This window comes from Maylandia zebra, linkage group LG10 (genome assembly GCF_041146795.1).
Source record: "Maylandia zebra isolate NMK-2024a linkage group LG10, Mzebra_GT3a, whole genome shotgun sequence".
Taxonomy (NCBI): Eukaryota; Metazoa; Chordata; class Actinopteri; order Cichliformes; family Cichlidae; genus Maylandia; species Maylandia zebra.
This window is the reverse complement of record NC_135176.1, coordinates 10,266,904-10,281,005: the sequence shown is the minus strand read 5'-3', so window position 1 is coordinate 10,281,005 and position 14,102 is coordinate 10,266,904.

The following is a 14,102-nucleotide window of genomic DNA, read 5'->3' as shown; positions in this document are numbered from 1 at the left end:
GGAAAAGCAAAACGCGTTTGCTTCCAGCGTTTATAGGTGATGATCTGTGCCAGGCTGACGCAGATTTTTGTTTTCTTCTTTTTAATTTTTTTAAATTTATTTTTGGTACTTTTTTGGTGGGTGAAATATGAAACACCGTAATATACGAATGCACGGGTTACATATAGAGCAATAATAATACAAATAACAGCAACAATAAATACTTACCTATAATTTCTGCTTCCTGGTTGAGTATATTATTTAAGGAAAATGAGCATGGATGCAGAGCTCAGCTGGTACACAGTAAAGACTACCTGCATTGATGTGACCACTAGGTGGCAGCACAAGCACAACATGCCAGCCAAAAGTGACCAGTTAGTGTCCCTAATAGCGTATTCAAATTAAATCGTTGGGGTTCGCCTCTATGCTGTGAATTGAACTGAGCTGAATCAGTTGTGTTGGCAATCAATTGTTTGATGAATCTTGCCACGATACTAACTTTCTATTAAGTTCTGTTTTGTTCTTCGCTCACCCTCGAGGGAAATATGTGGCCCTTCAGCTGCTAGATGCTTTCTCTGTTTGTCATTTGGTCCTCGACAGGTAGCATGAAGCAGGGGGCTTTAAAGCTGTTTTTGATCAAAGTAATTGCGGCTGCATCTGGAAGCGATGCCGATAGGAGCATTGAGGAGGGTAAATGGACTGCACTTACATATAGCACCTCTTTACCCTAGCTCTTTACAAAGAGCTTCAGCATTTTTTGTCTCTCATTTTAACCACGTAGACACCAAGACGACAGGAGGAAACTTGCTGAAATTTTGCCCAAGGACACAGTGGGCCCTAAAAGTAAAACAATGAAGACGGGTCCCAAAAAGAAAAGAGGTCAAGCAAGTCAAGTGATGATTGTTGGTCGATTCATGACTCATTAGTGAGTCTTCCCATACAATCTGTGAGGTGTATCATTGCACAGTGTCATGCAATTAATATATCCTTAGTGTTTATTTTCTTTATTATATTGTTTTATGTACTTTAATAATGAAGGTTTGTAAAGCAAAGCCACTTTTGACTCATAAACTAAGTTCAGACAGGTTGCCCTGGTAACGGACCTCAGAAAGGGGAAGTTATTGCAAGCTGCACAGGAAGTTTTAGTGCACAGGCATATTATTAAATCAGACAAATAAATCAGACACAGAAAAGAGGAACTGAGTAGAAGGAGTTTGTAATGAAACTGTGTGTGTCACGTGTGTGACATCTGAAGTACCGAAATAACACTATGTAAGACACATGTTCAGCTAAAAATGTTAGAGTTTCTGCAGCTGGCTTTTGGGGCTGTGCAGGGCTCTCTCTTCCAGAAGATGATTGAATAAAAAGAAATATAAATGTTTTGACCACTATGAGTCGGGTTTTCTCTGTTCTATCATGGGGACAAAAGAATCGGGGTTAATAACAGCAAATTTTGGGTGTTACCAAGCTGTGGTCAGAAGAAGCAGTGTGTGAAGATGACACTCAGTATGCTCGCTTTGAATCCACAGTTCAACGTTACAACCCTCATGATGGAATCTTTCTAGTCACAGGAAAAAATGAACCAAGACGTTCTGTAATTTACCCAAACAAGCTTCTTTCGCTGGATGACTGAGTTCTGAGTTTAGACTTTCAGACAGAGGTTGATGCGTCTTTACAGTCAGTGAGTCAGGTGAGGAATTCAGTCATTCGATATAGTTTGGAGCCCGGGATGACTTGTGCAAGGTCTTCGGGGTGACTGGACGTACAATCAGAACACACTAGAGGGATGAAGTATCCCATTTTGCCTTCAGAAGGCAGCTTGATGTCTCATGGAAAGAAAGATGCGGCTGGAAGTATGTCTGAGCCACTTACTAAATGCAGATAGGTGGCAGGAAATGGATAGATGGATGGACAGATAGATAAATGCACACTAGATTAGCCTTCAATTATGACAGCCATTAGTGCAGAGGAACTGCACCGTGATCCTGTAACTCACTTAAGCAAATGTTAGATGATCTTAGCAATATGTCTTTGCTATGTACAAAAATGATGACTGCTCAGTGCAGCGAAATGCAAAGAGCACTGGACTCTTTGAGTAGTTTAATTGTGAAGTGAAGAGGTCTAGCTAGTTTCACCTGATTTAGGATGCAAAACTGTGACTTCATTACTGTTAGTTTAAACTGACCCTGCGTTTTCAAAATCCCTTTTTCTGCTTTCATTTCTTAAATGTGTGTACAGTGTTTAATCATTCATTTCTAACCCCTGTGAAACAATACTGTCACTTAGAAGTGTTCTGAAGTATTCTGACATATGAAATAAAGGGGGCTGATATCAAAAGGGCACGATTTCCAAGGTCAAGATTTCGGTATGTTAAATGTGTCTTATAAAGACATAGAATGCACCAAGGAAGAGTAATCACAGACCGTTAGCAACGTCTTGTTGTCAATCTGGACAGAGAACCTAGAAAAGGGAGCTGATAAGCACTATTTCTTCTGGGCTGGTGCAGAGGGAAATCTTTTTTTTTTCACCATTCCTTGCGCAGAGGGCAGATCTCAGGTGTCTTGTTAAAACGAGAGGGGAGATACGGTAGGTACAAAGGTCCCCGAGGCTCTGGCCTCTCCTCATAGGTCAGGGAGGAGATTAAAGGGAGTCAACAGCTGCAAGAGTATCATCTGCTTACCAAATATTATTAACCGCAACAACAAAGCAGTATGTGACCAGACTGGGAGCTGGAGCCTTTGCTGTCAGAAACTGTGAGTGGGAGAGAGGTTTTTTTTCCTGGATTGCATCACAAGTGAGATTTTCAAGGGAGAATAGTGAAACTCTGCACTGCTGAATTAAACTGTCGACTGGCTTGGATTGCATTCAGCTGGGGTACAAGCCTATTGTAAATCAAGGCTGTGCATGCTGATCTCCCATCCATGGGTTGCAAAAGGTGGTATATGACTGGAAGAATTTGTAAATTGCCCTGATGTTGATTCAAAAAGGTACAAGAAAAGATAACTTTGTATCCAGCGGTCAGGACTGCTGCAAAGTACACGTTCTCTCTAAAATCCCATTTATAACCTGTAATCCTGTATTAAAACGCTGTCGTGCTCATTAAATAGACTCTGAGCTTCCCATGCTAACTGACTGAGCAGCATCAAACAAGCACACAAGAGAATTAGACAAGCTACGGGATCCAGTTTATGAGGAGACAGCGCATTTCCTGTATTCAGATGTTGTAGAACACCTCCCTCTGCTGGATAGCTGCTGTTATTGCATTTCAAGACAGTCAAAGGTCTATTTGAAGTGCTTAAAGTACTTCGAGGGTACACAATTCAACTCGGCACCCCCGTTTTGTACTTTAAAAAAACTACTAATGATCTTAAGTAAGTACATACACTCATAAAAGACTTGAAAAGCGCCAGTGTAGTAGGACGGCACTCCATCATCAGTGGAAACATTTTGTGAATACTTACATTTCAAAATGAGTTAAACAGTCTTAATCTAATTCACTTATTACAAAACCCCTCCATTCAATTAGTTTTTACAGTGTCTGCAGAGAGTAATCAGTAAAGGAAAGCAAGCCGTGTCCTTTGGCTAGCAAGATATGCTTTATAAAACTCTGGATGCGCTGTGAAAAGAAGAAGGTCATAAAACTGCATTGCTAAAATGTAGAGCCCACTCTCATTAAGTTAACGGCTGTACTGCTGCTATAAATGCACTGCTGTGGAGCTGAGGTCCTTATCCTGCTAGCTGTTTAAGAAACAGGGAGGAACATGTGATCAGCGACTGTGGTTGGAGTCAGAGCAGTCAGACAGAAACTCTGGAGCTTTAGGTTATAAATGGGAGTGAAAAATACTCATGACAGAGAGAAGGCTGAAGGATGGTGACTATAGTTTTACCATTTCCATGTCCATTTAGCATGTCATCAAGGATCTAAACACAGTATGTGTTAAATATCCAGGATGGATGTCTTCTCATTTACCAATCCATTATTCAGTGTGAAATATCCAGATGACCCTGTCATATAATAAAGGTAATCATGAATCATGTATAGTACTGTGAAGGTAATTGGGCTAATGTTAAAATAATGATAATGTAAAAATAATCTTACTATGATGATCGGAGCATGTGCCTTATCTCCTCCTTAATGGTTGGGACAATCTGAAAAAAAACTTTGCATGAATATGCATGAGCAAAATTCAATTCAATTCCATTTTACAGTTTTTTCTGAATGCTTAAACCCTAACTGTGATTCCTGTAGCACAATCTCTAAAACTATTCAGACTTATAGCAAAACCACTCACTGAGTTTGCAAAACTAAAAGCACAAAAACTGCTTTGCACTCAGTTTGCAATTTTGTAACACACACTTTGCAAAACTGTAGGCACAATTCACTGCACAACACTCAATTACCAAATTTCCAACACACTCCTAGCAAAAGTATACACATGTATGGCTATCATTAACACTAATTTGCCAACTGTCTGGCACACTTTCACATGTGAAAACCTTTTTAGATAATTAGTTCACTTTGCAATCAGCCTAAGCACTATAATACAGGTAAGCTGTGTGTGCGGAGTACAATGGAGGGAGCAGAAAGAGTGAGAAGTAGAGGAGGCCGAGGAAGAGGACGTGGAGGTGAAGAAGTAGGATGAAGAGGACGACAAGGACAAGGAGGAGCAAGAGGAAGACGAGGAGGGAGGAGAGGAAGATGAGGAGGGGTGAGAGGAAGGGTAGGAAGAGTAAGAAATAGAATCGCTGATGACATCAGAGCTACAATAGTGGACCATGTAATCAACCGTGGAATGACCCTGAGGGTAGCTGGCCAACGGGTCCAGCCTAAACTGAGCCGCTACACTGTAGCAAGTACCATAAGGACATCTTGAAATGAGAATCGGTGAGTATAGTCACTTCGCACAAAGATTTGTAGCACTGCCATATGCCAATGAGAAACACACCAATACCATTGATGTAAAAATACTGAAATTGTTACTTTACAGAATTGCTAGATGACCAGATGCTGGGGGCAGAGGAAGCATGTTCACTGCAGACCAAGTAACCCATATAGTCATTATGGCGGTTGCAAATAATCCTATACTTGGAAATAAACACTTGTGTTTGTTTTGATGTGTTTGAATAAACACCAGTACTTGAAGTTTGGATCCCTCTATGCTTATGGATCTATGACAGCAGTATGAGCTCAAACTGACATAGCCTACCTTGTGCACAGAGAAAGCAAAAGCCAGATGTGTTTTGTATTCATAACATCAGTGTGCAGTTGGCGCATTGTGTGCTTAGTAGATGATGGCTTGTGTGTACTGTTTGATACGGAAACACAATTTTTACGAAGGTGTGAAGAGTTAATCTAGCTGTGTTTGCTTTTGCAAGAGAACTACAATGTTTTGATTATTGGGTGACAGGTTTTCTTATTTGTGTGAAGAGTTTTGCAAAATTAGCCAATAGTTACAATAAATGTGCTTAAGCAATCAGAAAAAACTGTAATTCTATAACGCCACATCACAACATCAGTTGCCTCAAGGCGCTTAGCATGCATTTTCCGAATATGAGTGCACTTGCTGCCAAATGCAATGGTCAGATCTGTTTATTCGTTGAAAACTTGGAAAAATCGAGCTTGGTTGATTTAAAAAAATAAACGCTTCTGACTCATCAAATTATGAGAACGGTGTGAACAGCTTTGTTAAGAATAAGTGAATCCACAAAAGATTTTCGATGCATTAAACAGTACCACGCATTTTACACATCTAGTACTCTGAAGGTTAGTTTTCTGCTGTACCTCAGTATTTTTACTTTCTGTTGTTTTTTCCTTCTGTGAGAACGTCATCCCCATCCTACCTATCGTCACCTGTACCAATTACTTTCCTGTTGTTTAATGAGACAACTATCTGTTTGTATCACTTCTTGTGCCATCCTGTTCTTGGATTTAGTCCCTGGTTTCCAGACCTCACCCTTTTTTCTCTTGGGTTTCTATTCCTTTACTTTTTAGACTTTGTTGTTATTGGATTTTTTTGTTCACATCAGCCATCAAACCTCACTTTTTGCTGAAATATTCTGCCTCCTGCATCTAGGTCCTCACCTCTACAAGCCCTTAAAACAAGCCCTGCAGCAGTCTGAGGCTTACAAAAACTCTTGAGAACAAAAGTACAGGGCAAAGATTGAGGCTGGATGATGGGAATTAATAAACAAACTGCGTACAAACCAGTACTGCAGATTGACATTGCACAGGGAACACTGGCAAGAAGCAAAGTGTAGGAAACACGTGGACAAGAGAAGACAGATGGATGACCAATATTAAGAACCGAGGACTTTAAATCTAAAACGAGACAGATGTTACAGAGACCAATGACAGCAGCGCAGCTAAATACAGGAAGTAAGACCAAACAAAAACCCCAAAACATAAAATGACTAAAAACAGACATGCGCATGGAAACATGGAAGGAAAGACAAAAATAAACACAATATTAAAACAATTAAGAAGGCCAAAATACAAACCAGACCAAACCAGTGTTGGGTGTAATATGCTACTGAAATCACATTACATTTTTTATTAACGTAAAGTGGCGTGGATATGGACGTCACTTTTATGTTTTTACTGCATAAAAGAATAAAAGTGATGAAGATGAAACACAAACTACTTCTAGGAGAGAAACAATGGCATTTATGGTCTTTGCTAACATCTGCACAGATAGCATGCTAACACAAAGCTAGCAAAAAAAAAAAACTAGCAAAAAAAAAAAACCAGAGTTAAAAGCTGAGCGGCCCAGTAGCCAGAACCTGAACTTCAAGAGGTAATGAAGGCAGTGATGAGCATTTAGACTTTCAGCATTGTAGCCTCCATTTCTGCCTTTATACTTTTTTACATTAGAAGTAGTTTCAAGTTTCTTTGTGCTCATTCGGAGAGGGGCTTATGTTGGTGTGTGGCCCTGTAGGCTAATATTTACATTGTTAACTGGTAATTATGTAACAATGCGTTTCAAGTCATTTTACGCAGTAACGTGAAAGTAAAGTTTAATTAATTACTTTCTCCTGTGTGTAATTAAGTAACCTACTGCATTAGTTTGAAGAAAGTAACATGTCGTTATTAATAAATTACTTTTCTCTCTCTTTTTTTTTTTGAGTAACAACCTCAGCACTGCCCCAAACCATAACAGCATCACACAAATATCATATTGACTCAGGCTTTCTGTTTTTCTGTATAACAGTTTCTGACATTTAGCAGTTTAAACACACTAAAAAGGAGCTTAATTGTGTCATTAAGTTTTTCCTTCAGTGTGCAACACAAGTATTAACATGCTGTCCTTGCGCTCCTACATAGATGTCATTGTAACCCCCTAAAAAAGGGTTTAAAATAGTTCTTGAAAGTTTGCAGTACAGAAAAAATAAATAAATAAAAGCCACATTCTGACAAACTTTAACGGTAAGGGGGAAAGGCTATATTTAAATCACTATGTGAAGAAAAAGAAATTATATTTGAGGAGGGCAAATAATTAAAGGTCATCCAGTCAAATCTACAAGACATGATGCTGAGAACATTAGGAGCCGGATTGCAGATAGAGACAGGGCTGGAATGATGATTTGTTCCCTATATTTAACACCCATTTAATCTCTCTCCCTCTTACTTCCCTTTCACTCCTTCTCACTCAGTCCCCCTCCCGTCTGTACGTAACACATTACAGTCTCCATAGCCACAGCTATGTCTTTAATAGGATGAGCAAAATCATGTTAAAGGATTTAAAACCTCTGCAGTGAATCGCTGTAGCGTTGCCAAGCTCACTCTCTGTCGTTCAGCTCCTCATTTTGTCTCCCCTCAAACACTCTCCCTGCTCAGAATTACTTAGCACTGGCTCACACCGTTCACTCCCACAGACTCCAGACTAATGAGAGAGGGCCAGCAAGGACGCAGCAAAATAAAAAAAAAGAGAGAGCAATAGTAAGTGGTTGACTATTTGTGCCACCGTGTTTTTCACACTTTTATGTTCAGCGCAAGCCACATTAAAAGTTCAACATTTCAAAAAGAGCTCTGGTGCAAACGTCGTTTGCAGGATCTAAAAGAGTATTAAATACTGGCGAGAAAATGTTTCAGTATGAATGTTTGGAAAGGGGTGGGAAAGGGATGTCTGGTATCGAGGAGCACGACTTGAGGCTGCTGTTGGAATCAGAAATGTGAAACACAGAGGGTACAGCCTGTCCCAGTTTTCCCATCATTGTATCCAAATTTGCCAAGGATCTTTTAAATGAGTTGAAACCCATTCGGAGTGGATTAAATAGGGAAATCACATTACAATATGTAGCTGCTGGAAGTGCTATGTGTTATAGTTAATGGCTGTTTTAACACAACACTAATGGGACATAGGACATGTGGGTCATCCAACATCCCACATCCTGCTTAGCAAAGTAGATGAGACATTTGATTAAAATGTTTTGCCTTCCTTCATTACATGGTGCTAAAGTAAACCTTGCCTTTTTATAACAAAAAATTCTACAACGCACTTTTGGTCAGCAGCTGTGAGGTCTTAAATTCTTCATAAGTAACCATACTCACACTAAAAATGGTCCTGCAACATAATCGAATCTGTTAACTGTTTAAAGATAAGTCAGCTTGTGTCACTTCCAGTGTTCACCAGTCAGATGAGGATGTTTCGTAAGACTAAACAGGACGGCTAGGATTATAGTCACACAGATGTTCAGATCATTTGTTATTCGCAGTGGAAACCTTGACATAAAATCACCATAATTATACTGATTAAATATACCCCTCTTTTTAATGTCTTTTGCACATGAGCACAGGCATGCTGACATGTGCACTGAGCTTATTGGAAAAAAAAAAAGTGTTAGTGAATGAACAAAGCAGCCAGGGGAATGAGTGAAGACATGCCCTTGCTGTGTTTTTCAAGGATGCAGCAGACCTGTGATTCAGTTGCGTTTTGTGAACAGCAGGAGGTGCTGGCTGACTGCGCTTGGCTTTCCTCATCGGTCTCTAATCCCGTACCGGCTCTGTCAGGGGGAGATAGTCACGGTCTGCGAGTAAGAGCATCAAGAAGGAGAGGGAAACCGGGATCGAAAAAAGGAAGATGGGAGGATACACGGGGACCGGCAAGGCAAATGGTGCTTTAGTAAGGTGTTAAGATGAAAAGTGAGGGTATAGGTGGTGTGGGGGGGACAAAAGTGTTGTGAGTACATCCACAGATGCGTATTTGGAGTGTGTGCGCAGTGCTGGATGGGTGATCCTTAAAGACATGTTTTGGTTTAGCAGAACCACTCGGTGGCTGCCTCTCCTCTCCCTGTCCTCTTTCTCTGTCTTCCCTGACTGGCTTCAGACCAACACTTCTTCTAGTGTTACAGCCTCTCCCATGCCCCCTACATCCACCTTCTCTCCCTTTTTCATCCCTCCCTCTCGTTCTCTGTTTTCTTCTTATCACTCTGTGAAATACTTCCTTATCGGATTCTCTCCCTGAGGCCCTTTGTCTCTTGGAGTTGCAGGTGAAATTAGAGGGTATAATTTCCTACAATCAGCAGAATCTGGTCCACGGCACCCCACCCCCTCCCCACCTCTTCTGCCCTTCCGCCATACAACCACCCCCTTCTCACAATCCTCACCATGGCCAGGGGCAGAGGAACACCAGCAGACTCGGTGAGAAACCTCACTTCGTTCTGGGGTCACTTTTATCTTCTGATCGTGGGGAAAGCACAAACCGACACAAAGGAAAAGAGGCACTAATGAGCGTATTGGTCCGGTGTGTGTGAGTGTGTGTGCTGAGGTGGAGCGAATGAAGGTTAGAGTCAAACGCATGGAGGAAAGTGGAGGGAAATTAAAGACAAAGAAGAAGCAGTGACGAAGGAGAAGCAAAACATTTAATGCACAGACGTATCTTCACACATGGATGTGAACATCACACACTGAAGCAATCTGCCACACTTGAGGAGATTATGCCGCTGAGTTTCCTGGATTATTCTCTTCTGTAGCCGCCGAAACATCCACCTCCCATCCCCCACCCACACAAAATACTGCCTCTCTCCATCTTTCTGCACTGGTCTGGGGTCTAGACTCAAGCAAGGATGCCCCAGTCTTCCACTGCTTACATAAGCATGCCCCCATCCTCTCTTGTGTCCCCAAAGCTGTCCAGTGAACACATGATCCCATCACTCAAACACTGATTCCACTGCTCTGACACTGCTCAGCCTGCAGGAGAGCCTGTCTGCAGTCAATTAGCTTCATATAGCATCTCAGCCATTTGACACTGTCTTAGATGCCGAACAACCTGCTTTCGTTAACTATGAACAATGCAATTCCACAGGAATGTTTTTCCCTCCAGCTAATCGTGTTCCTTTCTCTAGTTTTACAGAACAAAGCTTTTTTTTACCCCCTTTGTACTGTATGTTGTGGTGCACTTCACCATGCGATGATCACTCCGCAACACTGAAAATGGACAGTAAACTGTAATTATCTGGGGAACAGCTTGCGTACAAAGGTGTTTTTCACCTCAGAACTTAGTGTATCCTTTCCCCAGACTAATGAAATCTATCCATCTTTCACTCTGTCCTTGATCGCACCCACTTCCAGCGGGCTGCTCTGTCTCCACCACCACTCATGATGCTTTTTCTCTTTTGCTCTTCTATGTCTGTTTGTTGCTCGTACCCATTAATCTCCATTAACACAGTAAGAGTATTAATAGTTTCAGGGAGAGGAATGAAAATGGGAAGCTATTGGGACTTTTGGGGAAAATTACACTGGTCATTAAATGACTGATTTACAGTTTGAGCACTTCCTTACTTTGTATGCATTCGTGACTGTCCTCATTCCTGTTCCATCCTTATCTTCATGCTTGTTATTAGAATTTGTTAATGCCACTAGTATACTGTATTGATGCAAATGTTTTGCACCAGTGACTTATGTGTTTGATTGGTACAGTTCTGTTAAAGCAGTTCTAATTGACCAAAATATGGAGAATACAAGAAAAGAAGGGGCAAAAAAACTTATAGAACAAACTACACAAAAATCTAGACCAACGTATCTGCAAGCTAATCTAATGAAATGTAATGAAATGCTGGGTATATCGATGTTAATGCTGTTTTCTGTGTTGCCACCAAAGGAAAGCAGGAAGTTTGCAGGATTAATGTTAAGTCAGCCATTTAATCATCCTCCACATGTCTACAAAATGAATATCACAATAAAATCTAACAATTCTTCTTCTTTCCTCTAGCTAATCAAGATATCGGTCTTTTTAATAATCAACTTTATTAAAGTTTTAAATGATTTGTTGCCTATCAAAGTCATCTCCCATTGTGGTGTCAAAACCCACAAGGTTGCCCTGTAGAGAGTCCAACAAGGACATACAAGAGAAATTCAGGTTACAAGTGTTGTCTATGTCAGCACAACTTTCATTGTGAAGCTATTTTTCAATCGTGACTTAAGGTCTAGAAAGGACGGGCGACTAATTGTTATACAGTGTTGAAATATTTTCTAAGTAGTTGCAACGTGGCAAAACTTGTCAGGGCAGATGGCTGCGCCTCTCTGCTAGAGGTTTCTTCCTGGTTTCTTCCTGTAAAAATTGAGTTTTTCCTTCCCGCTGTTGCCAAAGTGCTTGCTCACAGAAGGTCATATGATTGATGAGGTTTTCTCTGTTGTATTAATGTAGGGTCTACCTTACAATATTAAGCGCCACGGGGCAACTGTTGTTGTGATTTAGCGCTGTATAAATAAATTTATTGTGTGTAGACTAATATAAGTCTAATATAATGGCACCTGTTACCTTAGTAACCATAAACAAGATTTGTGCAAATTAGGCAACAGTCAAATTAAAAATGATATGATAAAAATGAGTAAAAATGGTAACTCTTTGCAGGGCATTTTGGAAATATGCTGGAGCTCTCCATTCTTTCCAGGGCTTATGTTGAACAGCACTTGTTCGGATTTAGTAACTAGCTGAAACAGTTTTTTGGCACTGACTTTACTTGATTAATTAGTATTCCCTTTGACATTTTTTTCTCAGGTTCGAAAAGGAACACTTGGATGCAACAAAATTGGCCGTGGCTCAAAACCTTTGAAGTAAAACTGCCTGGGTGAAGTCGACTATTGTAAACTGGATTAAGAGTCAAGGGGGTAATAAGTAATCAGTTTTTCATTCTTCAACAACTTCTGGTCTCCTGCTCTTCTCAGACATCCACTCTCCTTCTCCCTGCTTGCGTCATGTCTTTTACTCGGTCCTACTATTTGCTCAGCTCCAGCAGGAGACTACAGCAGTCTGTGGTGCAACATTTTTTCTCATTACTTTGTGAACTGAAGTGCACGACCAGAAACAAATTAATTCAGATAAACTTGGTGAGCTCCGCATCAGTTTTAGTTCATATAAGGATTTGCACCGTGACAGCTGCTATGGCACGATGATAAACGAAGAGGTGAGTCTCAAACGTTCATTAGCTCCTAATTAGTAGAATTGCTGTCTGAAAGATTACTACAACCCACAGACGCAGAAAAATGACACACACACAGATGATGACGCAAAGAAACACTTTGACGAGATGGAAAAAGAAAAAAAGCAGACTGCTAGGGGAGTGTGACAAATGATGCCTTAAGCCATGACGCACTAGATGGGCTGCAGTCCGAAAAACAATCAGAGAAAAAGGCCTCTCCCTCTTTCCACTCGCTATCCGGTAAGAGTAGCATACTTCTAAATGTGAATTTAGTCAGCGATACTCAGAAGAAGTAACTGAAGGCATATATGGGAGCAGAAATTTAACGAGCATTGCCATTGCATCAGCCAGTGTAAGAACAAGAGCACTGTATATGTCTGTGAAGGTTCTCAGTCATCCAGGTCATCGTAGTCAAAGGAGCTTGCAAAGAAAAGCGTCTGGACTTCTTTAAGTTACTGTGAGCGACCATCTTTGAACAGAGGCGGGGGTTTACGACACCAACTCTCTGCCATCTATAATCCAGTTTTGAGATCCCTTCCCAGACGCCTTAACGCCCACTCACATCCTGGGCCATCTGACCTCAGGAATTCGCATGATAAGGTGGGGCCAGGTTTCACAATGAACACACCCGAAACTCTGGCTGATTGGGACCCACACCCAGTTTCACACCTTGGCTCAGGCGATTAGAGGATCATCAGGGGGTCCTTTTGTCCCTCTGTGGGGGGATACTCCCACTAGGTTTATATCTGGGACTCTCCACCATTTGACCTTAGAACTGAAGAAGTTTCTCGGATGAGAGGTGAAACGTCTTCAAGCAACTTAAAGAAGTCCAGACGCTTTTCTTTGCAAGCTCCTTTGACTAAGAGCACTGTATGTTTATGGTGTGAATCCACTGCTAGTTTTAACCGACGCTGAACTTGCTGTCTTTAGGTCTGTAAAGTCCACTGTACGGTCTTCAGTGTGATGCATTTTATGGGTCCTCTCTCCAGTAAACTTGTGTCTTAAAATTCATCTCCGTTTAAAATCCTTATTGCCAAAAGCTTAGGCCGTCTGCTTTAAAGGCAGATACAGTGGCCTATTAAACCCCCACATTACCAGGATGTAAATTTTTACTACTCAATTTTTAAAGCAAGAGCTACAACATGTGCTGTCCTCAAATAACAGCATCTGTTTGGCACACGGAAGTGACAACATTTTAACATATTCGTCTTGGCTTTCCAAGGCTTATTGTGCCAAGCTCCTCGTGTGCCGCAGCACCTCAAGTTAGAATAATAATCGGTGAGTAGAAATCTCCGAGGAAAATGAAAGCTATTACTCATTATCATATGAACAGATATGTCAGTCCATTTTTCGGAGTCAGTATTAGCGTTATCAATCACAGTCAAGTAGCGAGATGGCATGTGGAGTTTGCAGGACTAAAAAGTTTCATGGTAGCTGTTTTTAGCCTTAAAGCAACATACAGTAAGAAGGTTTCTCTTCCAGTGTCTATGGTGGTGGCAGACATAAATCTATGCTGCTCTGTTGTTTGTTAATTTCCCCTTGGGGATAAAATTCTGATTCTGATAACACATGCTCTTCTGAGACTCCAGAAAGTAAATACAAAACAACATAGCTCCTGCGATCACTCAGGTATGCAAAGCCTTCCATGACTGTAAAGTGGCATGGCATCATGGAGAGGCTCATCCACACTTGTGTGTGTAGTGACG